This window comes from Leopardus geoffroyi, chromosome B3 (assembly GCF_018350155.1).
Source record: "Leopardus geoffroyi isolate Oge1 chromosome B3, O.geoffroyi_Oge1_pat1.0, whole genome shotgun sequence".
Classification (NCBI taxonomy): domain Eukaryota; kingdom Metazoa; phylum Chordata; class Mammalia; order Carnivora; family Felidae; genus Leopardus; species Leopardus geoffroyi.
Window position 1 is genome coordinate 29,124,220 of NC_059337.1, and position 25,130 is coordinate 29,149,349.

General features: G+C 41.2%; 2 protein-coding genes across 7 annotated transcripts in view; one reads left to right on the forward strand and one right to left on the reverse strand.

Annotated features, from left to right (window-relative positions):
* The window catches only part of NRG4 (neuregulin 4), a 208,901-nt gene extending 201,348 nt beyond the window's left edge, over nt 1-7,553 (reverse strand). For 3 of the 6 annotated variants that reach the window (XM_045448973.1, XM_045448972.1, XM_045448971.1), the window contains exons 1-3: nt 7,397-7,553; nt 4,852-4,913; nt 895-987 (exon numbers count right to left, since the gene is read on the reverse strand). The gene's annotated coding sequence lies outside the window, so the exon portion shown is untranslated. The remainder of the gene's footprint in view (nt 1-894; nt 988-4,851; nt 4,914-7,396) is intronic. The other 3 variants (XM_045448977.1, XM_045448975.1, XM_045448974.1) reach the window with 3 other exon arrangements.
* Nucleotides 7,554-7,640: 87 nt separating this feature from the next.
* TMEM266 (transmembrane protein 266) overlaps nt 7,641-25,130 on the forward strand; it is a 125,604-nt gene continuing 108,114 nt past the window's right edge. Inside the window, exon 1 of the mRNA XM_045448970.1 lies at nt 7,641-7,751. The gene's annotated coding sequence lies outside the window, so the exon portion shown is untranslated. The remainder of the gene's footprint in view (nt 7,752-25,130) is intronic.

A 25,130-nucleotide genomic window follows, 5' to 3' on the forward strand; every position in this document is an offset into this window, starting at 1 on the left:
TTCCATTTCTGTCAGTGTTAATATATATTCATATATGAAACAGAAAAATTAAACATGTTAATAATGGTCACATGGCCAACAATGGAACTGAATAAAATATATGACTATTTCTGGGCTCATAAAATAACTTTATAACTTTCCATGATACTCCTGAAGTCAAGTTCTATAAATTTACATATTCTATCATTAGAAATATACCATGTTAGCTACTGCCTTAGACATAAATCACTGTGTTTTTCAAAATCAACCATAGCATCATAAAATTAGATGGATGTATAAGTGGATTAGATGGATGTATAAGCTATTCTTGGCAGATGATCAGGCTACTTAGACCTTTTATAAAGCAGATTCTACAATTTCCTAACATAAATCCTTCTAATCTTAAACATCTTAATTTCAAAATCTTTGATTTTTCTAATGTAAATTTATCCTGCTGTGTTTCCCCTAAGGAGATGGGAAAAGGACAGGTACCATTCTCAGTATGACAATATCTTACCTGCTTGAAAAGTATGATTACCTCTTAGGCTTTGTTTTCTAAGCTCAACAACTTGGACTATTTTCCAGACTCCTATTCTCCAAAACTTTCTTAACCTTCTTTAGTTCTACCCGTATTATTTTTAAATCACAAAGACCAGACTTAGATTTAGCCAGTTTACAGAACTTTGTTGTCTGTAATGCTTTTATAGTTAATACATAATTGAACAGGATTCTACACGTACAGGCTTCTGAAATGAGACTCCAGCTTCTATAAATTAAAAGTTACAGAACTTCCATACTGTGGAGTCTACCTTATTGTCTCTTAGTTAATTTAAACCCATAATCTATGGTTACAGTTGACAAATCATGGCTATATGTATGGTTCCAAAACATTAGAAAGAATTAACAAATACTTACCTGATTTGTCCTTGGGTGAAACTTTTTTCCTCTTAGATTGCAGAGTAGAGAGGCAACTGGCTCTCACTTTATAGTTCACCTCTATTTCTTCTGCTTTGATAGAAATTATGGCAGCCATAAAGAAACATAAAAATGGGAAATATTTTACGTAACAATTTTAGTAACATATGAAGAGAAGGAAAGTAGAATCTGTTTACCAATTTCATATGAGCCTTTCTTTTACCTAGCGATACCCTAGCAGAAATTTTACTTTGTTAATATATTTAATTTCTCCTCCTTCCCCAACCTTTTTTTTTAAGTCACAGGAAAACTATTCATTATTAAATACAAGGCTAAAAGTTGGATTAAGAGGGAAATAGAATTTTATTAAAAGGGTATTGAATGGGGGAATGCCCTTTCAAGCAGGGAGTTCTGGGGGATGGCAAGGAATTATATTTCTTTTATTATAAAAGTTATTTTTTGTATTATGTCTCTACCAAGAAAAAATATTATGCATAGAGAGTTCATAAGAATTGTCATTTCAATAAGGTAGTAACCTTCATGAAAAAGGAGGAAAGTGGCATACAGTATCATCTGTCTTCCTCTTTCAAACTCCCATGCCCCAAAAGGCTTTACTTTATATGGCACTGAGAAGATAAAGGCAGTGGCTCACAAGACCTTAATTATATAAAAGTAGCATATATGAATAACATAAGTTTTTATAACAAGCCAATTTTTGGAATGCACAATCCCAAAGAAGTTTATGCTCCTTCTGTAGTCCTACAAATAATGAACATAAAAGTTTTATTAATAGTGTAATTTTGTAACTGCAAAACATCAAAAACTCATTGAGGCACAATTTGATGTATACATGTGAGTCACTTGAGGCACTGGGGTTGAACTTGGGGTCTCTGAATCAGGATCTTGGTTCCTGAACCTACTAGCTATGTGATCTTGAGCAAGTTACTCAATCCCTTTGTACCTCAGTTTTCTCATCTATAACTATACCTTCCTAATAGGGGCTGTTTTAAGAAAAATAGAATTCCATCAATAAACACATAGTCATGTGCTTGCTAAGTTTTAAAATAGACCAATCTTACTATAGTTGGAATATAGGATCATTTTCCTTATATTCATATTCATTATATACACATACATATTCATTATATACACACACACATATAATATATATATACACTGATGTTCCATTTTGACACATGAATTATGTAACCAAAAGAACAGTTTCCTCATGAAGAACAAGTAAAGTTCCAAATATTAAGCTTATAGTAAAGCTCAATTCATTTGAATACCATCCACTTTATGATCATTTTAGCCCAATGGTATATTCAGAACATGACATACAGAGGGGGTTTGCCTTTAACACCTCCTCTCCTATGTGACAAAATTATTTCAAGTAATGATCATGAAATGAAACAAATAATAATACCCAGGAAAGAAACAGATCATGAAATTCTTTTATTCAACTCCATGTCTATGCCAATATAAGTATTATAGTACCCCCAAATAAGTAATGGAATTAATGTTTTTGAAAAAAGGAAAAACTTAAATCTACATATTGGTTTGTTGACATACTAAATAAAAACATTACACCTCCTAGTCTCTTGATTTGTTCTTTAGTTTTAAAGCAAATATTAACAAAAACAATAATTTTCAAAGTTAAAAATATTCTCTGATTCAATTATTTAAAAGAATGATTTCACATATGAACTAAAATGTGTACTTACCAACCCAAAATATTACACCATCAAGTTTGCACTTTGTTTTACTCTTGAGTTTACCATACAAATGAAAACTCTAACTGGTCACACAGAGTAACAACACTGAAGCAATCAGTTTCTGTTTCTTCATTCTTTTTTTTTTTTTTCAACGTTTATTTTTATTTTTGGGACAGAGAGAGACAGAGCATGAACGGGGGAGGGGCAGAGAGAGAGGGAGACACAGAATCGGAAACAGGCTCCAGGCTCTGAGCCATCAGCCCAGAGCCTGACGCGGGGCTCGAACTCACAGACCGCGAGATCGTGACCTGGCTGAAGTCGGACGCTTAACCAACTGCGCCACCCAGGCGCCCCTGTTTCTTCATTCTTATAATCACTGTGTTACCACTGTTTATTAATAATTAAGAATTATTTAAATGAGAGATATAGACCAAAGGAGTTGTAGACATGAACTGTGCCCAAAGCCGTGAATTACCCTGAACTGTTATGAATCTACTTGGGGAAATACCCATATAGATGAGTCTATGTTTACTGAAGGCCAACTGTATAACTGGGAGTTCTGTGAATTAACTTCCATGTAGAATATAGTTATTAAATGGTAATTAAAATGTGCTTACAGCTTATATATACATTATTTAAACTAACTAGAGAAATTGTTTAGAACTTAGACTGATAGATTTTTATCACCGACATTGTTTAGAATTTCTGATACATAAAAATTACCAGTAATAAGAAGTAGACAAACTTTTAGTGGGTTTGTGATAGTTTAGATTTTCTAAGGACAATGAGAATTACTACTGCCTACACCCAAGGTGATGCCCTTTTTGCTCTTTGAATGCCAGTGCTCAAGGTGAAATCTACCATCAAGGTACTATCCTTGAAGATGGGTTTGCTGAATTATATTTAACCTACTTGTAAGAAAACCTTTTTAATATGAATTTTTAATTTTTTTAATGTTTATTTGGTTTTGAGACACAGAGAGAGAAAGAGCACAGGATGGGAAGGGGCAGAGAGAGAGGGAAAACATAGAATCTGAAGCAGTCTCCAGGCTCTGATATGTCAGCACACAGCCCAATGTGGGGCTCGAACCTACCAACGGTGAGATCATGACCTGAGCCGAAGTCGGACACTTAACCAACTGAGCCACCCAGGCGCCCCTAATATGAATGTTAATTGAAGACCTACTGCGTGTATGGTAGTATGCTTTGTGTTTTATCCACACAAGACTGGATGCACATGAATTTTGCTGATTTTAATTCAATCATATTTATTCATTAAAGCCATCTCAGCAGGATTTTTTTTTTTTTTTAATTTTTTTTTACCGTTTATTTATTTTTGAGACACAGAGAGACAGAGCATGAACGGGGGAGGGTCAGAGAGAGGGAGACACAGAATCTGAAACAGGCTCCAGGCTCTGAGCTGTCAGCACAGAGCCTGACGCGGGGCTCGAACTCACGGACTGTGAGATCATGACCTGAGCCGAAGTCGGCCGCTTAACCGACTGAGCCACCCAGGCGCCCCTCAGCAGGATTTTTTAAGAGCTCTTTTGTTAGCACTTATTGTCTATACTTAAATGTTTAAAAAAGTATCACACAAAGTCACATATATTCCATTTTTCAGGATTCTCACTAACTCAGATTGCCTTCTCCCTGTGTGTTCCAAATAAATGAAGAAGCATCATAAACCAACATTTGAAAAAGGTTTTATTTATTTTTTTTATTTATTTTTTTTTTTAATTTTTTTTTTTTCAACGTTTATTTATTTTTGGGACAGAGAGAGACAGAGCATGACCGGGGGAGGGGCAGAGAGAGAGGGAGACACAGAATTGGAAACAGGCTCCAGGCTCTGAGCCATCAGCCCAGAGCCTGACGCGGGGCTAGAACTCACGGACCGCGAGATTGTGACCTAGCTGAAGTCGGACGCTTAACCGACTGCACCACCCAGGCGCCCCTGAAAAAGGTTTTAAAACAGATACATAAACATTAACAATTTAAGATCTCTTGGTATTAAATTTCACAAATCATGTGGCATCAGATTTATATGTTCCATTTTTACAAGCAACTACCTCAAGAGAACAAATTTTAACCCTGATATCAGTCTTTTTTCAGATATTCACAAGATCAACATAATCTCTAATCTGCCCTCTCATAATCTTACAGCGGCATACATGCACAAACTTTCTGATTATGTGATTCTAGTACTCTTGAAAGAGTCTTTTTAACTTAAAGAAAATCGGACTTACCTCAAAAGACATTTTGGTATGGGATATTATGCCAATTACAACCACATTAAAACCGGGTATATCTGGCAAGAAAGTGACATACAAGGCTTAAACCCAGTTAATTTCTTCCACTCCTGCTTGATAACCCCATTTTCCTATGGCTGGGGGCTCCCTCACCCACAAAATTCCCTCTGGTTAGTTACCTAGTCTTCTGAAGCATACCTGTTCTGTTTAAACAGTTAAACAGTTAAACTGCCCCTGGGGCAGTTAAAAATAAAAATCACATGCCACTTTCCTGCAGATTAGATTTTAATGGATTTGAGGTAAGGCTCCAGAATCTGATTTTAAACAAGAGTCCCCAAGTGATTCTCGTAGGCAAGTTTAAGAACAAGCTAAAGAGGCCTGCCAGAGCTGTTCAGTTCCTCTAAACTGATCAGCCTCAAGGGCTAGTCCTCCTCTGGGTGTTAGGGGTATTTGAAAACAAGAACAGGACAAGTTTGGAGAAAGCAGAACGCCATCTTGTCTACCTATCTCTGTTTTCAACACCCTGTATATTACCTAAAGGGGCGAAGATTTTAATTTGGAGTATGTGCTGTGAAGTAGGATACCACCAGGGGTCAGCATAGAGCTGACAAATTATAGGTGTTCAGGGATTTTTGACTTCACACTACCACCTAAAATGGTTGCACCTACATTTTCCATAAACTCAGATTACCAAAAAACGGGGGGTGGGGGGAGTTGGGGCACCACACTTAGAAGACACAGGTAAAAGATGTTAGTACGCAATTTCTACATAGTTTTCTCATTCTCTGTCTTTATGAACAGCCATTGTAGACAGAAAGTTCCCTTGAATTGTACCTGGAACCAAAAATTGTATTAGACTACAAAGACTCCAGGTAACTAAAGTGATGTTCCAATTTGTCTGTAAATTTCAAAATACTTGTCCTACTCTTTTAACTAGCATTGTAACTGAGTGCTTTTCAACGGTATTAATCAAATCTTTAAAGTTCTACTAAGTGGGGGAAAACTAGAGTGGATAACAATGTTGGCCAACTATGCTAAGGCTTTTTTTTTTTTACACCTTTTTTTGAGTGTAATTAAAATGCTTCCACCCAGTCAGAAAACTATACTCCCCTCACCCCCATTTCATCCATCCTCCCAAGATTTCTTGACACATCCCCACTTTCTCCCTTCCAGTCCACATTTCTTTCTTCTGGAAATGTAGAAGAAAAATTCTCTGGCAACCCAGGTAGCTTCTACAAATATCACCCCCAAGGCTTTTTTCCCTCTGAAATTGCACCATTAGGGTAAGAAACACAGATGAGGGGTGGCCTGAAAAAGAAATTTTACCTATTCCCAGCTTGCCAAATTAGATACTCACACCCTATCCAGACATTCCTGAGTCTGAGAAGAGCATGATGCAGCCCCTGGGGCAATTCCTTGACCTAGGTTTTTACTCTTTCAACTCCACAATTTTCATCTTTTAGCTAGGAAAGCAGAAGGGGAGGAGGAAGCAAGAATGACAAAAACACTCCTGGGAGGCCAAATGGGCCTAAACAAAACCAAAATCTGCTTCAGAAGAGGTAGGAGATCCAGAAAATAAGGTTGTCTGCAGAGCCAAAGGCTACACTGAAGTGTCCTAGAAAGGAAGATTTCCAAACTTTTCAAGTATCTTAACAAAAATGTCAGGACCCCATAGGAAAATGGCTGTATTTTTAGCATGAGTTGATACAGACTACACATAAAAGCTATGAATCCCAGAAGCTGCCATAGAGACCATGTTCCACTGCTCACGGCACCTGCGGACATTAGACTCGTGCATATATATGCGAGGACTCTTTTAACCTACAGAGAAAAACTGTGGTTGCATCCAGAATCCTCACCTACTCCACTTACCCACCTGCTAACCAAGAACTATGGTCCTAGAACTCAATGAGGTCAGTATCATCTCCAAGGGGTGAAATCTTACTATATGTATAAGATTCAGCTACACTTAACTGTAAATAACTATACAGTTTATCAATCATATTTGAATTTCATGTGGGGGTGCGGCGATTCGTGAGCAAAATGTTTAAATGTCTTAAGAGGACGATAATGGATAGGGAAAAAAAGGTTGAGAAACACTGCCCTACAAGGGTCCTGGGCTGAGACTATCAAATGAGGCTTCTGCTAGGTATTTCTATCCCAAGACAGCACATGGAGGGTCAGGGGTTTCTGATTCTGTTACGACCTTGGCCAGAAAGAGGTGGTTTTCCCCTGGGTGGCCTCAAAACGTAGAGGGTAATGCCTGCCATTCGCTCCCTCACCGAGTGCCATGTGCGGATGTAACGAAAAACCGGCAAAGAGCTCGGGAAACTGCAAAGCGCTGCACCAAAGCCAAAGGAGGTTTCAGCTTGATCGTACGAAATTCCCCAGGCGGGGCCCTGCCGGCCAGCGCACTTGTTGCTTCCCCGAGGCGCCCCGCCCGCCTCCAGCTCAGATCTTCCCTTCGCTACCCCCTCCTCTCCTCCACACATGCACACGCGCCCCCACCCCGCCCCCCGACTCGGCCGCGCGACCCCCTCACCCACGCCACGACGCCGGCGCGCTGCGTTCGGGCCTGGTGGCTGCCCAGCCCCCGCCCCCTGCCCGGCTGCAGCCGCCAGCCGGACCCGCCGAGACTGCTGTTTCCTAGACAGCCGCGCCGCCGCTCCGCAGCCGCCGGGGGCGCGCGCGCGGACGGCGGGAGGCGAGGGCGCAGGCGCGGGCTCGGGTAAGCCGCCGGAGCGAGACCGCGCGCGCGCCCCCGAGCGCGGTGGGCGGAGGAGCCCAGGGAGCGGCAGAGCCGCGAGGGGGCGGGGGGGCGGACAGGGGAGCCCCGGGAGCGCGAGCTGCGGCCGGCACCGCTGCAGAGCCAAGCGAATCCCGAGCCCAGGCAGCAGGTATGTGTCCTCGAAGCCGGCCGTGGCCGGGGCTTCCCCGCCTCGGTGTCCGGGTCCTGTGGCCGGGCCGGAGGTAGGGGCCAGTCGAGGTTTGCAGGATGCGTGTCCGGGAGGGCTGGGATCTCACCGCTGACCTTCATCCCCGCTCGCCAGGGGAGCAAGAGGAGGGTGCGTGGGGCAACCCAGGACTTCAGTGCCAGCCTGGGAATCTGCTTCTCGTCACATGCTCCTTATTTATTTTTGCAAACTGCTCTGGTTCGGGTCCAGCTGCAGATGTTTTACCTCCCATTCTTTGCCTCCGTGTGCCATCTTGCATTTATTAATAAAACATGCAAGCTGGGGTGTGTGTGGGGGGGGGGGGATTGCTGCTGGGGGAATCCCATTGCAGTATGGGATGAGTGGCGCCTATTTTCGGTTTTCAGGCGTGGTATTGAAGTGGAAATCCCACACCCTGGGCATTTGTGGCTTGGTTGGTCGTGACCACTTCCTACTGGGCTTCCCCCATTTGTCTGGAGGCGCTACAGCGGCAGGATGGGCTGTCAGGAAAGGATGGTGGGTTTTCACCGACAGGCCAGAATCCCCTTCAGGGGACAGGTGCAACCTAGGGCATACAGTTCCCTGCTTGCTAACTTGCCAAGGAGGCTTAAACCCCGAAAATTGTTTCCCTTGGTTGCCAAGAGGAGGCCTTGAACAGAACCCTCCAGACTTGCATACTCAAACTCATTAAGGTTTTGCATCTGAAGATGACTAAAGCTTGCCACCTGTTGGAAGTCAGACCCCATGAAATCTTCCATAATTTAGCCCACCAATCCTTGCTTCAGTCACTAATACCTAGCGATAAGCCCATATTGGTTCTTCCTATCTTCTTTAATACTGCTTGGCTTTTGTTTCTTTTAAAATAAAACCTCTGATATGATGCTCCATATGTTATAAATTACATGATTTGTTTATATTCCATATACTTAATAACATCATATCCTAAAGACTAAATTTCTTTAGTGTGTATGTTACCTATTTCCTAGCTTCTCACCTTGCTTCAAGCATCAGTCGGAAAAGTGGGATATATGTTTTCACTGTGGTAAAAAGAATAGTAAAAACTAGAAGCGTAGAATATAAATGGTTATCACAAGACATTGGGATATGGCAGTAGAACTAATAGCTTGTAAAATATAGTCTGTGTGCCATATCTAATCACGAGGACACATTCTTAAATGCTCATATGTGCCAGGTACTGAGCTAAAGGCTGTTTGTGCACGATCTCATTTGGTCCTTAAAACAAACCTATTATCTGCATGTTGAAGATGAAGAAGCTAAGACTAAGAAAGGTTAGCTAACTTGCCCAAGGTCACACAGAGCCACGATAAAGGTGCACACTCAAAAGCATGTAATTGCTGGGGGCGGAGGGGTATTGGAAGGAACCTTTAACCCTGGTGCTGCTGCTGTATCTACATTTGCATTTAGATCAAGCTTATGCATGAGCATACATGCTTGGATCCGATTTTCCATTTCATAGATTCCACATCAGTCTTTGCAGCTTTCCAGTAAGAGAAACTGTTGTTTTAGAATGGGTCTGTGGAATTTTTTGAGGTGGCACTGAGCCTATAAAAAATGGTGTCTTAAACATGCTTCCATTTAACTCTCTCAAACAAGCAGTTAAGTTCAAAAAGTTGTTTCCCTTCAGATTTAAATCTGTAAAATGTATATGCATCAGATAGAATGAGTCACTCATGTTTTTCATTATTGCATCCCACTCCAGTCTTGCCACCCTGCACACTGGCTTCTGGTCTCACTGCTAGTCATAAGAACAACATTACCTATCACACTTGTATGTGAGTGTCTTAATGGGGTGAAGGAATCCATACCAGTCACGGACCATAATCCAGTCTCTGCGATTGTAGCAGTTATTCATTTGAAAATCTTAGTATCTGTGCATTCAGCTATGGATGTCTACTTAATCATTTTTTGCAAGCGCATTATTATAATGCAAATATTGGATTTTGCTACACATTCCTAGTAGTTCTCCATAGACTTAGAAATTGCTATAGTTGCATCAATGGAAAAAGCACTCTATGGGGCTACAAACTTTTATATTCAGGTCACATATTTAAGATGGTCGTGAAAAAGGTATAGGTAAATATAAGGGATTATTTGAAAATAATATCCCATGGAAGTTACAAGTTTGTAATCACAAATTGGTGACTGATACTAGGTAGGAAATATAAGACTATCTTGTAAATTTTCTTCCTTGGACAATATGACTGGTTTTAGAACATCGTATTCTTACTTTTTTCATTATACTGTGTTGTGTTGACAGTAAAGCAGTTTGTGTAGCCATTTTGCCTCATGGAAAACATTCGGTTGTGGAAGAGCACATTCCCTAGTGCTTATGGAAACGCTGAGATGGAGTCTTCCCACCCTGGGGATTGCCAGTCTATGCTTCAGATAAACTCAAGATGAGTCCTGGTGTTACTGGGGAAGCAGCAGAAAGTAAAGAGAGGTGTTGTTTGATTTCTGGAGAGGAAATGGGTTTTCCTATGTAGAGCATCACTATCTTCTTCAGTAAGAAATCTCATAATTAAAAAGCATCCAAGGGGCACCTAGGTAGCTCAGTCAGTTGAGCATCTGACTTCAGCTCAGATCATGATCTCCCGGTTGGTGAGTTTGAGCCTTGTGTTGGGGTTTGTGCTGACAGCTCACAGCCTGGAGCCCACTTCAGATTCTATGTCTCCCTCTCTCTCTGCCCCTCCCCCACTCATGGTCAGTCTCTCTGTCTCTCCCAAAAATAAATAACATTAAATAAAAGTTAAACTAGGAAAAACCGTATGGTCAACTATGGATGCTTAAGCATTATTTTTTCCAAGTGTCTTTTTGGGGTTTTTTGGAGGTGAGAACAACTAAAATTTTGCCAAGCTATGGCTAGCATGCATTGCAATGACTGATTGTAATGCACATTTTAATGTATCATTGAGTAAGACACTGGAAACTGGCTTATTTGTCTTTCTTTGACCTTGTAAACTACTTAGTTGTGAAATGTGTTTTTTGTTATAGTATTCTTAATTTAGTATTCTTTAAAATGATATTTTTTTCAGGGTCAACAATCTTGAGTCATAAAAGAAGTTCACAGCTTATTTTTAAGATACTTTATTTTCATCAGTCTCTTTTTCTCTCCTTGGTGGCAGCCATTTTAAGAGTTTTAATTTTATTAAGAAAATGGTTCACAATCCATAAGTTAATCCATTCCATTTCCAAACTGGACCAGAGTTCACAGTTGCTGGCCAGGCACACCCACCATAAGACCCACCATAAGACCTTCACCCACCATAAGACCTGTAGTTCAGGTCTGATCTGTGAACCCTCTAGCTCCCTTTGGCCTTATTTGTACCCAGTTTCCCCACATAGAAGGTGTAAGAGTTCCTAAAGTTAGGTCACACCAGGCAGCCTTGCTTGGGTAAGCAAGATGGAATGGTGGCTACTCAATAGGAGAGGGCCAGGAAATCACTTCTTCTGCATCAACACTAGCCTATATTGTGATTTCTGCTTGCAAATGTAGTATGTATTCATTGTAAAATGCCAAGCATTACATAAATATAGAAGATAGAAGATCAATGATTAGAACCTTTAGTAATCTTACTCCTCAGCAATAGTCAGCATTAATAGTTAGGTGTGAATTCTAGATTTTTGAATGTGGATACTAAAATATTACTGTTTGCCAACGGTACTATATACATAGATGCATACTGGTTTGCAGGGTTTTTTTTTCTTTTTTGTACTCCTAGAGACCCTTGAATGGCATAGTTCTAGACATGTTTGCTCAACCACAATGAGAGCTAGATGAAAGGAACCCTGTAACCAGGAGAAGAGGCAAGGGACTAATGTGTGGTGGGTAGGAACTGGGCACGATCTGTGTCCTATGATAGATTTACATTCTGTATCTCCTTTAACCCTTTACAGTTATCCTTTGTGGTTAACTGTGTATAGGTGTGGAGACAGGGGAGTCCAAGGTACAGGAGATTTAAAGAGCCAAGCTAAGTTCAAGCCCAGATCAGTGTGGCTCAAACTCAGGGCTTTTTCAGAATACAGAATGAATAGCACTCTGCCTGTGCCCGTCCACACTGACCTCCTTGCTGTTCCCCCTACCTCATAGCCTTAGCATTAGTGGTTCCCTGTCCTGGAATGTCCTTCCCACAGATATCTGATTGATTTGCTCCCTCACCTCCTTTTGGCTTTGCTTGAAATCTGACTACTCCTTTAAAATGAAGCACTCGGGGCACCTGGGTGGCTCAGTCGGTTGGGCTTCCAACTTCAGCTCAGGTCATGATCTCACAGTCTGTGAGTTCAAGCCCTGTGTCAGTCTCTGCACTGACAACAGCTCAGAGCCTGGAGCCTGCTTCAGATTCTGTCTCCCTGTCTCTCTGCCACTCTCCAGCTCACACTCTGTCTCTCTCTCAAAAATAAAATAAAATCATAAAAAAAAAAATAAAATGAAGCACTCTCCAATGAGCATTCTTAGCTCTCCTCCCTGCTTTGTTTTCATTCATAGCCCCTCCTAATTTACCATATAAATTGGTTATTTTGTTTATTGCCCATCTCCCCCACCCCCACCCCGGGCATGAAGGCTCTAGAACACAGGGATTTTATCTATTTTGTTTACTTCCCGAACCCTGATGTTAAGGAAAAGAACTGACAAGTCACTGTGGCATCCTTGAATCTTTCCAGCCTTCCACTCTTCTTGTTTCTGTTAGCCCTTACACTTCCATGTAGTGAGCAGTGGGGAACAGCAAGGGAAGTAGAGAAGAATCAGGAGAGATCTCATCTTACTCTTAAGCGGGTGTCTGGGAGAGAGGAACCTCCCAGGTAGACTCAGGAAAATGGAAAGAAAGTTGCCTGAGGGTTGGATGTGTGACAAGGTAGCAGGAAGTACAGGGGGAGATGGCCAGAGAAGAAGAGGAGACCTGTGTAGTTTCCCCTCTATTTGGCATACATAATGTTTTTTGAAGACTTCCAAAGAAGGAGACACCAGATTCCATCAACTTTCCTAGTGGCCTGAGTTAACTAGAAAGGAAGAAGAATCTACACACTCACAAAGGCAGATTAATCACTGCATTACCAGCATCAGCCTGTTGCATTTTTTAAAGATTAAATACCTGTTGGTGTCTTTCCTGTTTAAGCCAGAGTGTGAGAGTTCATTGCCAAAGCACTTAGCTCGTGTATCTGAGTTTTGGCAGGAAGCATGTACCAACAGCATCACAGCCTGAGATTCTTTTGGCCCAAGCAGTCCCAGACTTCTGGTTACCTTTCATACATCTGTGGTTTGCAGTAGTTCTTGGGCCCCAGCACAATGATGGGCATTTGGGGGAATAAGTCAGCCTTAGAACCCTTTAGAATTTAGTACACTGGGGTGCTGGAGGGAGTTCGTGGTTATGGGATAAAGTCAGTGAAACTGCTCCTCAGCCACAGGGTGGCCTCACACTCTGGCTCCTCCTCCTCCTCTCCTCTCCTCCTGTTTTCCTCCTCCTCTCCTCCTGTTTTCCTCCTCCTCTGTGACTTTAATTGCTGCCCTAGGCAGCCTGAATTACCTGCCAGTAGAGAATTCCCCTTCAAAAAAAATGCAGCCTGCTTAAAACTGCTTTTGGTTTATCATAAAAACTACTCCGTAGCTAGGACAGGGGCTGATAATGCATGTTCCCACAGCTCATTAAAACAAAGAATTTTAATAAGTATTCTGCTCTTTGCAGGCCAGGGTTTTGGAAGTCCAGACTGGGATCAGGCAGCTGTTCTTTGGATTTCAGTCTAAAGCCAGAACATACACATTCATTTTGGCTGCTCTCTTTTGGCTCAAAACAGATCTGAAAAGAGTTCTTTCATCTGTGATTCCCTCAGGTCTCCTACCTTAGTTACGAAACTGCCATCGTGTCCAGCCAATGCAGTATATAAAGTCAAGTAACCTTTCACCTATAATGGTGTCCCTTCAAACAGTTAAATCGTTGTATTGTACCTCAGTTTGATGCAGTGTTTTTAATGAACAATTTCTGTGACACTTGCTAATTCTCCTTTAACCATGACTACTCGACTTTGTTAGTTTTGCCCTTCCAAGACAAAAGAACAGGGTGAAATATACTATAGTCCCTGAAATAAAGTGTTCTATTGTTTGGGGACATCATCTCAAAAGAAAAGCTTGAACATTTCTCTCCTGTCTCTCCATGTCCTTTCATTGTCAGTTTCTTCCCTGGGGGCTCTATCTGCTATCACTCCTCCCTTGATGTCCTACAAGGAACCCCTGTTCCTACGCCTCTACTGAAACAGAATTCTTAAAGGTCACCCGTGATTGCCTAATCACAAATCCGATGGCCGATTCTCAGATTTCGTTCCTGATGGCTCAGCAACATCTGACCCTGTTGACTTCTTCTACTCCTTGAAATGTTCTGTTGGCAGCACCCTCCTAAGGCATCTGGTCTTTGCTCTGCTCTCATCATTCCTGTCTAGCAAGAGGCAGTCTGGAGAAGTGGTTACGAGTATAGGCTCTGGCCAGGGTTTGGACCCTGGCTCTAGCACTTGCTAACTGTGTGACTTTAGTGAGTTATTTAAGCTGTCCTGCCCCCCGCAGCCTCAGTTTCTTTATCCATAAAATGGGAAGAAGAATAGCTAGGTCATTAGGGCTGTCAGGAAGAGGATTAAATGAATGTGCCTGGTAAAGAGTAAAGCACTTGGTAACTGCCAACTTTGATCATTGTAACTTCCTATTTGGATACCTTCAGAGACTCCCTTGTATCTGCAGGTAATTAAGTTTAGTTACTGCCCCCGGCCTTTCCCAATATGTGCCCACTTCTAAGACTTTATCCATGCTGTCCCCACTTGAGGACCACCTTCACCCCTTTCTGCTCTGCCCCTGCTTCCCTGGCCAGAGGAGGGAGAGCCAGAAGGGCTGTGCCCACCTGGAGGCCCTTAGCACAGGCCGTGTGTAATGGAAGATGTCCTCCCTTGGGCACCGAGCCTATCTCTTTCAGGCAAATTATAAATCACTTAAGGACACCAGCTGTGATTTATACTTTTTAAAAATACCCTTCTCAGCATTTAGCACTATGTGCATAGTAGGAATTAACTCCTATCTTCTAACTGCCAAAACATGATGGTTTTTTTTGGTGCTTCCAAAACCATTTTTCTTTCTAAACTGAAATTTGTATTGATCAGTCCTACAGCCCATGTAAGCTTTATATGGGAGAACTGAGTCAACACCATAGGGAGAATTAACCACTTCAGAACCTTTTTGGAATGATGAGGGATATATAGAAATCACTAAAATAATGGGAGCACAGGGAGTAACTTATTTTTTATTTTTTTTTTTTACATTTATTTATTTTTGAGAGACAGAGAGAGACAGAGCGTGAGTGGGGAAGGGGCAGAGAGAGAAGGAGACACAGAATCTGAAGCAGACTCCAGGCTCCAAGCTATTAGCACAGAGCCCGATGTGGGGCTTGAACTCATGAGTAGTGAGATCATGACCTGAGTGGAAATCAGACGCTTAACCGACTGAGCCACCCAGGTGCCCCAGGAGTAACTTATTTTTAAAAGGAATTTGAAATTCTACCAACCTTTGAAGCTTTTTTCTTTTTTTTTTTTTTATAAAGTGTTTGGGACTTTTTTCTTTCCCCATGCCATCCCTCCCAAGCAAAATAAGCATTACTGCCAGTTGTACTACCAGCCCCCTCCTCGGTTATGATAATCAAAAATGTCTCCGAACATTGCCAAATGTCCCCTAGGGTAAAAATCATCCCCATTTGAGATCCACTGCTCTATAGGATCAATCCAGAAAACTCAGTGTCTTCCCAATTCACAAAATATCAGAACTCGGACAGTTTGGATCAAGTGAAGATGAAGATTGTAATAGGCTTGAAAGGTAAATTTGGGTTTGAAATCACTAACATAGAGAAAATATAGTGTCTACAGATCTTTGGTTCATAACCCCATCATAAGTTGAAAATATTGTTAAATGGAAAATGCATTTAATACACCCAGTACACCTGACATCATAGCTTAGCCTAACCTACCTTAAACATGCTTAGAACACTTACATTAGCATAAGATCATCTAATGCAAAACATATTCTATAATAAAGTGTTGAATATTGAATACTGAATACTCTACTGAATTTATTGAATACTCTACTGAAAGTGAAAAACAGAATGGTTGTAAATGTATCGGTTGTTTACCCTGACAGCCTGTGGCTGACTGGGAGCTAGCTGCCTCTTGCTACTGCTGTCCAGCATCAGGGGAAATACTGTACTGCATATCACTAGCATGGGAAAAGATCCAAATTCAAAATTTGAAGTACAATTTCTACTAAATGTATACTGCTTTTGTACCATCATGAAATCAAAAAATCATCGGTTGAACCATTACAATTGGGGGACTGTCTGTATAAGCAGTTGTGGCTTATATCATAAATAAGAAGTAAACCAATAAAGTAATTACAGAAATTCAGACTGTCATACTCCTAAAAGATCTTGGGTCTGAATACAACAACTCGAATGCAATATCCTAATCATCCTTGGGGTATTTTTGTTGAAATGTATTTTAGTGCCCCAAATACTTTTATACTTTTGACAATAAGTATATTAAACAAAAAATAATGACTAGAGAACTCTTGAGTTGATCACCATTGGAGGGAATCATATTTGACCTGAGGTAAGCTGGTTCTCCCTACCAGAAGCTGATTCATTCATTCTTTCTTTCTTCCTTTCTTTTTCTTTCTTTCTTTCTTTCTTTCTTTCTTTCTTTCTTTCTTTCTTCTTCCTTTCTTTCTTTCTGAGAGAGTGAGCTTGCACGTGCAAGCAGGAAAGGGACAGAAGGAGAGGGGGAGGGAGAGAATCTTAAGCAGTCTTCATGCCCAGCAGGCTCTCACAACCCTGAGACCATGACCTGAGTGGAATTCAAGAGTAAGGATGCTTAACCCACTAGGAGCCCCCAAGAGGCTGTTTTTGATCCCAAAGCTGCTCTAAACATGTTCAGGTGCTTCAGGGGTGACTTAGGAATGACAAAGTACTTTGAGCTTTGGTGAAGGACCACAATTGCTCAGTAATCTTCGTGGTTGTTAGAAAATTTAGCTGTAGACTTCTGATTTAGAACCCACCTCCACTTGGGGTGCCTGCTTGGCTCAGTCAGTTAAGCGTCCGACTTTGGCTCAGGTCATGATCTCACAGTTTGTGAGTTGGAGCCCCGCATCAGGCTCTGTGCTGACAGCTCAGAGCCTGGAGCCAGCTTCAGATTCTGTGTCTCCCTCTCTCTCTGCCCCTCCGCTGCTTGCACTCTGTCTCTCTCTCTCTCTCTCTCAAATAAATAAACATTAAAAAAAAAAAAAAAGAAGAAGGCCCATCAAACCCACCTCCAGTTGACACCATTATGGTTTTTTCTAAATGCAGCAGCACAAGTTGCATGTCACACCCAAGGGCTGAACAGTTAGATGTACTTACTACTTTCTGAAGAGCATTAAGGCTTCAACCTTGGGAGAGACCTGCTTTGGCCCAAGATCACCTTTGGCTTGTAATTACCTTTAAAAAGAGAAAACATAGGGGCACCTGGGTAGCTTTGTCAGTTAAACATCTGACTCTTGATTTTGGCTCAGGTTCTGATCTCAGTTTGTGAGATCGAGCCCTGAATTAGGCTGGGGATCCTCTCTCTCTCTCTCTCTCTCTCTCTCTCTCTTCCTCTCTCTCTCTCTCTTCCTCTCTCTCTCTCTCTCTTTCTCTCTCTCTCTCTCTCTCAATATATAAATAAACTTAAAAAAAAATTTTAAGGGAAGACATACATAGAAGACCTTCAAGATGATCACTAACCAATAGTCTAGAAATACACCTCGTGCAATTTCTCAAATCAAGGAGGCAAGGTAGAATTTCTCATTCCACAGACAACTGTGAACATCTTCTGTGTTCTAGACTTGTGCTTAAGGAACTCCAAAGATAATTATGGACTGAATTGTGTCCCCCACTCCGAAATGCATATGTTGAAGCCCTAACCCCCAACATGACTGGAGATAGGGTCTTTAGGAGGTACTTAAGGTTACATGAGGTCATAAGGAGGGGTCCCTAATCCAATAGTACTATGGCTTTCTAAGAAGAGGAAGAGAGGGGTTCCTGGCTGGCTCAGTTGGAACAGCATGTGACTCTTGATCTCAGGGTCTTGAGTTCGAGCCCCACATTGGGTATAGAGATTACTAAGAAAAATAAATAAACTTAAAGGAAAGAGAAAGATTTCTCTTTCATTCTCTTCACCATCTGAGAACTCAGTGATAAGGTGGCCATCTGCAAACCAGGAGGAGGGTTCTCACCAGAACCTGACCATGCTGGGACCCCAATCTTGGATTTCTACCTTCCAGAACTATAAGAAAATAAGTGTCTGTTGTTTAAGCCATTCAGTGTACGTATTTGTTTATTACAGGCCCGGCTAACACATTCTGCATCCTCATTGTACAGATGAGGAAATTGGACCCAGAGAGGCAAATGACTTGCCAAAGCTCAAGTTACTGGTTAGTGGCAGAACTAGAACATAGAACCTAGGTTTCCTGACTTCTAGTCCATTGTACATTTCCCTTTTCATACCACCTCAAGTCATATTGGCTTTTACTGATTATCCCTAGAACCTGTGGCTCATCTCTTCTGTAAGCATCAGCGTTCTTATACTTGCCCTGTTTATCTCAGGATTGTTGTAGGATTGGTTAGACGTGGTTAGATGTTACGAAAAAGACAGTTTAAGGTTCTAAACAAAATATTTTACAAATATATCGTGATCAACTCAGATTTTACCAGGTTATCAAGAATCTATCTGCCTTAGAAAAAAAATTTTTTTTAACACCTGAAAATTAGTCTTACTTGCTGAAATTAGGTAGTTCTTAAAAGTATAACCAGAAAGCTATGGAGCCTACAGGCAAAAGTTAGAAATAAAGCCTTTTCTAGCTGTAACCACATTGAGACTGTTATTTGTTACTCTCCTTTTCCAAAGGTAACATTCTACGTTTTGAAGAGAAGCATCAGATTATGGCATCAGAATTTCTGGAGTCCAGCTCATACACCATTCGTTCCATACACTAAAAATGTAACTCTGGACAAGTCACTTCCCTCTTCTGAGTCTGGACATCCTTTCCCATAAAATGATGGGATTAGGCTTTGTGGTTTAGGGATTCCAGAATAATTACTCTGATCTGTGCAGTACCTTAAAACAGCAGGACAAAATAATTCACACGGTGATCTTGCTTTAGAAATTATACTTCGGTTATAGTTGTTGGAAGAGTCAAGCATAGATGAATGGCATTTGGCAGGAGTACATCCAAAATCCTTAATTATACACTGTAGGCAGCTCTGTAGCTTGGTGTGTGTCAAAAGACACCACATTATCAAATGACAAAGTGTGGAGATGTTCAGAGTTTTTGCAACAGCTCCTTCATCTATAGCATGATTGGCCTATGTCAGATAGCATCCACAGTCTGCATTTGAAAATCTGAGCACCCCTATATTTAGATTAAAGACCTCCTGTCCAGTTCCTGTGGAAATGTGTCCATTAAAATTGATGTTACTCAGTGGGGGGTTTGGGGTCTGTAGCTAGTGACACATATGGTTTATTTCCAGATTTTTATGTAATTAAATACTATACTAAATATAATGGGATTTTTTTCCTCCTTCATCTATTTTGCCTATTCTCCCACCGTCACACCCCTCTGGCAACCACCAGTTTGTTCTCTATATGAGTCTCTTTCTGTGTTTGTGTAAGTTGTGTAAGTTTTAGATGTAAGTTTTATATGCAGCTTTTTATGTATTTTTATTATAGAACTAATACATAAAAGTTACACATAAGCAATACATAAACTGGAAACATTTTTAGCAATAAGAAAAAAATCATCTGTCATCCTACTATAGTTATTATTCACCTTTTGTGCCTCTCCTTTGAGACATAATATGCATGATTTTTAAAAATTTTCATTTTTAAGGGGCGCCTGGGTGGCGCAGTCGGTTAAGCGTCCGACTTCAGCCAGGTCACGATCTCGCGGTCCATGAGTTCGAGCCCTGCGTCAGGCTCTGGGCTGATGGCTCAGAGCCTGGAGCCTGTTTCCGATTCTGTGTCTCCCTCTCTCTCTGCCCCTCCCCCGTTCATGCTCTGTCTCTCTCTGTCCCAAAAATAAACGTTGAAAAAAAAAATTTTAAAAAAAAAATTTTTTTTTTAAATTTTCATTTTTAAAACACACATAACAAAATTTACCATTTTAACCATCTTGAAGTGCACAGTTAAATGATCTTAAATACATTCACATTGTTATGCTATCATCAATACTGCCCATGTCCAGAACTCTTGTCATCTCACAAAACTGAAACTTAATACCCATTAAACAAACTCTACTCCGTTACAGCTCCACACACACAATTTATGTTATTGATGTCACAAATTTCCTGTTTATACTATATTTTATATTTTAAGGTATTATGTGTGCAGTTTAATAACCTGCTGAAGCCTGTGTAAGGAGAGTGCTGTGATAATGGAGTAGGAAATAAAACTGGAAAGGGAGTTTGTAGGGCCTTGTATTCCATGGTGAGAATTTGGATTCTATTTAAAATTTGGTGGAACAACTTTGGATAGTTGAGGGCAGAGGACTGACATGATTTAATTTGTCTTAGAAGGTACACTTGGCTGCTGTATGGATGTAGACTGCAGGGGTAGGAGAAGAAAAGGGAGAGCAATGAGGAGGCTATTTGGGTAACCCAGGTGAGAGATGATGGTGGCTCTCCAGTGTGCTCTCAGTGGAACGGGACAAGTGGTTGGATTGTGGATGTATTTTGAAGCTAGAACTGGTAGGATTTGCTAATGGATTGGGTGTGGGGTAGGAGAGGAAGAGAGGGTTCAAGGTGGACTTCATCAGAGTTTAGGGACTGAGCAGCTGAAAGGATGAAGTTGCCATTTTTTGAGGTTACAGATGGAGAAGGAGTAGATTTTAGGTGGGGGAAATGAAGAGTTGTGTTTCAGTGTTAAGTTTTACATTTAATAGATGTCTAACTGAAGGTTGTCAAGCGGGCACCTGGATATGCAAATCTGGATTTCAGGGGAAACGATGGGGCTGGAGATAAAAATTTTGAAGACAGCACATGCGGATGACATTTTAAGCCATGAGATTGAGTGAGCTCACCTAGGCCCTGGCAGAGAGGATAGATGGAGAAGGTAAAAGATCTGAGTAAAGAACCCTGGAGTATGTCAACATTTAGAGGAGGAGGATGACGATGACGAGGACCCAGAATGAAAACTGAGAAAAAAAACATCCAGTGAGGAGAGAGAAAAACCAGATGGTATGGTCTCCTGAAAGACCAGAGAACAAAGTATTTCAAGAAGGAGGAATGAGTGATCAGTTGTGTCTATTTGTGTCTAAGGTGGCTGAGAGGTTGAGGGTTGTATTTAGCAACATGAAGATCATGGCTGGTAGTTGAGATGTGAGTCCAGTCACCAGGGTCTTCTTTTTTTAAGGTCTGAGGTCTTTTTTTTTTTTTTTACACTTCTGCCATGAATTCACAGAGAATGGGTTCCAGCTGATCAGCCTCCTTTCCACTGGTTCTCACAAAGTGTGTTTCTCTGGTTGGAGCATGCTGGCACTTCAGTTGAACTCAAATAACTTTGTTTGGTTTCTTTCTTTTTCTGATCATTCTTCCACATGCCTCAAGAATCTATCTTGGCTCTTAGAGTGCTTAATATGCTGAAGTTGTACATTATTTCTCTTGGCAAGAATCTTGGCCTTAACTTGTTTGTTTACAGTAATGCCAACAGCATGCTGGTTAACACTGTAGACTCTTCCAGTTTTGCCACAGTAACATTTGTGGTGTGTGCCTTTTTGAACACGGCCCATTCCCTTGGTGTCCACAAGGGACATCCTTGTGTTCTAAAAGGCCTACAGAACATATAGCAGGTGCCTCTCCTCTCCTTTCTTTGTGTTGGTCATTTTGGCAAATTACTGGAAGATGGTGGTTCCCACCAAAGTCTTCTTGCTAGAAAATCACTTTTCTCATTTCCTGACTATCTTACCAGTTACCAGTTATGTAAGAGAACTTTCCCTTCTAGCTGAATGTTAAATACATCCTCCAAGAGACAGTCACCTAAGTTTCTAAGTTAATTGACCCAAAACAAATATTCTGTCTTCTCTTGGACCCTCCAAGCAAATAGGTGTTTTTTTTGTTTGTTTGTTTTTTTGTTTTTTCCTGGCTCCAAATAGAGAGCAGTCAGTCCATTTGTTGTGGACTCTAATCTGTCCTCTAACAATCAATAGTTCCCTTTACATTCACTAACCAACAATTATTTAACAAAAGTCCAACAATATATTATATGCATTGAGTCTTATTTGAGAAAGAAAATTCCACTCAGGAAGAGTTTACCAAGACCTAGGCAGAAATGATTCCTCAAGGCAGGGCAGAAAAAACTCAAAGGAAGATAGGATCTTGAGGTGTGGAGGGTAAGAAAATGTCATACAAGGTTCCTAGGAAGGTGGGGCATTAGCTGGGCCTTGAAAGGTAGAAAGGATTTGAACAGGTAGGGAAAAAGATAATAATGTAAGATATCTGATATCATAGTCAAAGTTGATGCTGATTGTGATTACATTTGTACTGACAGATTGACCTAAAGAGATGGATTCATTGTCAGAAATAATTCACATTGAGTCACGTACACATGAAACCCAAACATGTTGACTTGTCTTGAGAAACCTTTGAGTATAAAGGTTCTGGATTACCTTTTAGCGTGATGTTGATAGGATTTAGTGGTAGTGAGTTGCCTTAGAATTCGGATAAGGGCACCTGGGTAGCTCAATCAGTTGAGCTCCAACTCTTGATTTTGGCTCAGGTCATGATCTCACAATTTGTGGGTTGGAGCCCCACATCTGGCTCTCATTGGCAGTGTGGAATCTGGTTGGGATATTCTCCCTCTCTCTCTCTCTCTCTCCCTCTCTCTCTCCCTCTCTCTCCCTCTCTCCCTTTCCCTCCCTCTCCCTCTCCTTTCTCCTCCCCCCCCCCCCCCCGCCTCAGAGTAAATAAACTTAAAAAAAAAAAAGAATTTGGAGATAAAATTGCTTTACTTTATTCAATCCATTTGTGTATGAGACACTGAAGGTAAATCAAGACAGATAGGTCCCAGTCTTCAAAATCCACAAATGGTAGTGTAGTAGGCCCTAAAATGCTAAAAGGTATCCACATCAAATCCCTGGAATCTATGAATGCTACCTTACTTGGAAAAAGGGTCTTTGAAGATGTGGCTAAGTGAAGGACTTTGAAATGAGGAGATAATTCTGGATTATTGTTGGTTGAAAAATACTATCACAAGTGTCCTCATAAGAGAGAGGCAGAGAGATGAGACACAGAGAAGAGGAGGACATGGCAGTGGGACCACGGAGACAGATTAGAGTGATGTGGCCTCAAGCCAAGGAACACCTGGAGTGACCAAAGCTGGAAAAAGGAAGGAACAGATTCTCCCCCAGAGAGAAGCACAGCTCTGCTGGCACTGATTTTGGACCTTTCACCTCCAGAACCATGAGAATAAATTTCTGTTCTTTTAAGCCACCAACTTTGTGGTAATTTGTTGTAGTAGCCATAGGAAATTCATACAGGTGGTATTAGTTATTAGAGGAATGAACAAATTGTAAATGTGAATTTAGAAGAGCCTGCTACATTAGTTAAGATGACATGGTTTGTGGTCTTAGGGAGGCAAGTTCAGAACATAAGTACAATTTAGCAAGTTTAAAATTAATTATTTAACACCTTATTTAGAGAAAAACTATGTGGGTAGAAGTGGGGCAGTTGGCCCCAGAACATAAAAAGAAGCCAGAGACCTAGAAACTTGTAGTGAATGCCATAGACTATCAGGCCTAAATTTTGTGTGCTGGAGACAAATACATTGTTGTGGTACATAGAGGGCCACTGGTTTCTTCACGGCCTGGATAGAGTCCCCTTGTCTTTGCTTGCTGGGTGGTACTCTGCCTCCGTGCTTTGATTTCATGCAGCTTACAGTCACTGATCAGCTTCCAGGTATGCTGACTCTGGGCTCCTGGTCATGCACATGAGCATTTCGGATAGTGCAAGAGAAGCTTTCTCTTTTTCTCACACATGTACAGATGAATACATTTGCAACCTAATTTTTATTTCTTGCAAATCTGATCAGCAAGATTTAGCTAATCATGCTAAAGGTTGACTCAACCTTGAGATTGACAAAACTAGAGGCCACATCCTGACGCAGTACATTTGCCAGCTAAAACCATACAATAAGACCTTTTGATGTACAGCCTTTGGGTCTTCTGGAGACTATCATACTGTTATTGAGCCCTCTGTGCTACCTCAGTAGACATCACACTTCTCCCTCAATTTGAAATCTGGAAGACATTTTTCTACATTGCTCTAAGCAATCTAGATTACAATCTTAGATTACTCTAAGGGGCTGCTAGGGGCTGGAGAGCCCCTCAACATGTCCCTTTAGGAAGAATGACCTTGGCTCCTGTGTTAGTTTCCTAAGGCTGGTGTAACAGCACCACAAAATAGGTGGCTTAAAAGAACAGAAATTCATTTCCTCAGGGTTCTGGAGGCCAGAAGTCCAAGATCCAGGTGTTGGCAGGGCCACACTCCCCCCACCAAAGGCTCTAAGGGAGAATCCTTCCTTGCCTCTTCTGGTAGCCCCAGGCCTTCCTTGGCTTATGGCCACATCACTCCAGTCTCTACCTTTTTTTTTTTTTTAATTTTTTTAATGTTTATTTTTGAGAGAGAGAGAGAGACAGAGTGCGAGCAGGGAAGGGGCTGAGAGAGAGGGAGACACAGAATCCAAAGCAGGCTCTAGGCTGTGAGCTGTTAGCACAGAGTTCAACATGGGACTCAAACTCACGAACTGTGAGATCATGACCTGAGCTGAAGTCTGACACTTAACCAACTGAGCTACTCAGGCACCCCCAGTCTCTACCTTTATCTTCACATAGCCTTCTCCTCTTCTGTATCTTATGATACTTATCATTGGACTTAAGACTCACCCTAATCTAATATGACCTCATTTTAACTAATTATAAACTATTTCTAAATAAAGTCATGTCCTGAGGTTCTGAGTAGACATGAATTTGTTGGGGGCTGGGGGTGAAGGGACACTATTCAACCTGCTATAGGCAGCTCCTAAAGTTGGAAAAGATGCCAAGGCTTGAATGAGTCTTAGGGTATGCTAAACAAATATAAGTCAACTATAGCAACAGATTAAGTAGGCCCCAATTTGTAACTGTAAGAACTCTATCATAAAGAAACTTGATAATGATCAAGAGTCCACCCTATCTGGTGGCAGCAGTGATACACAGTGATGTCTCCTGTTAAGATCTCCCAGGGCACCATTCCAAACTGGGAA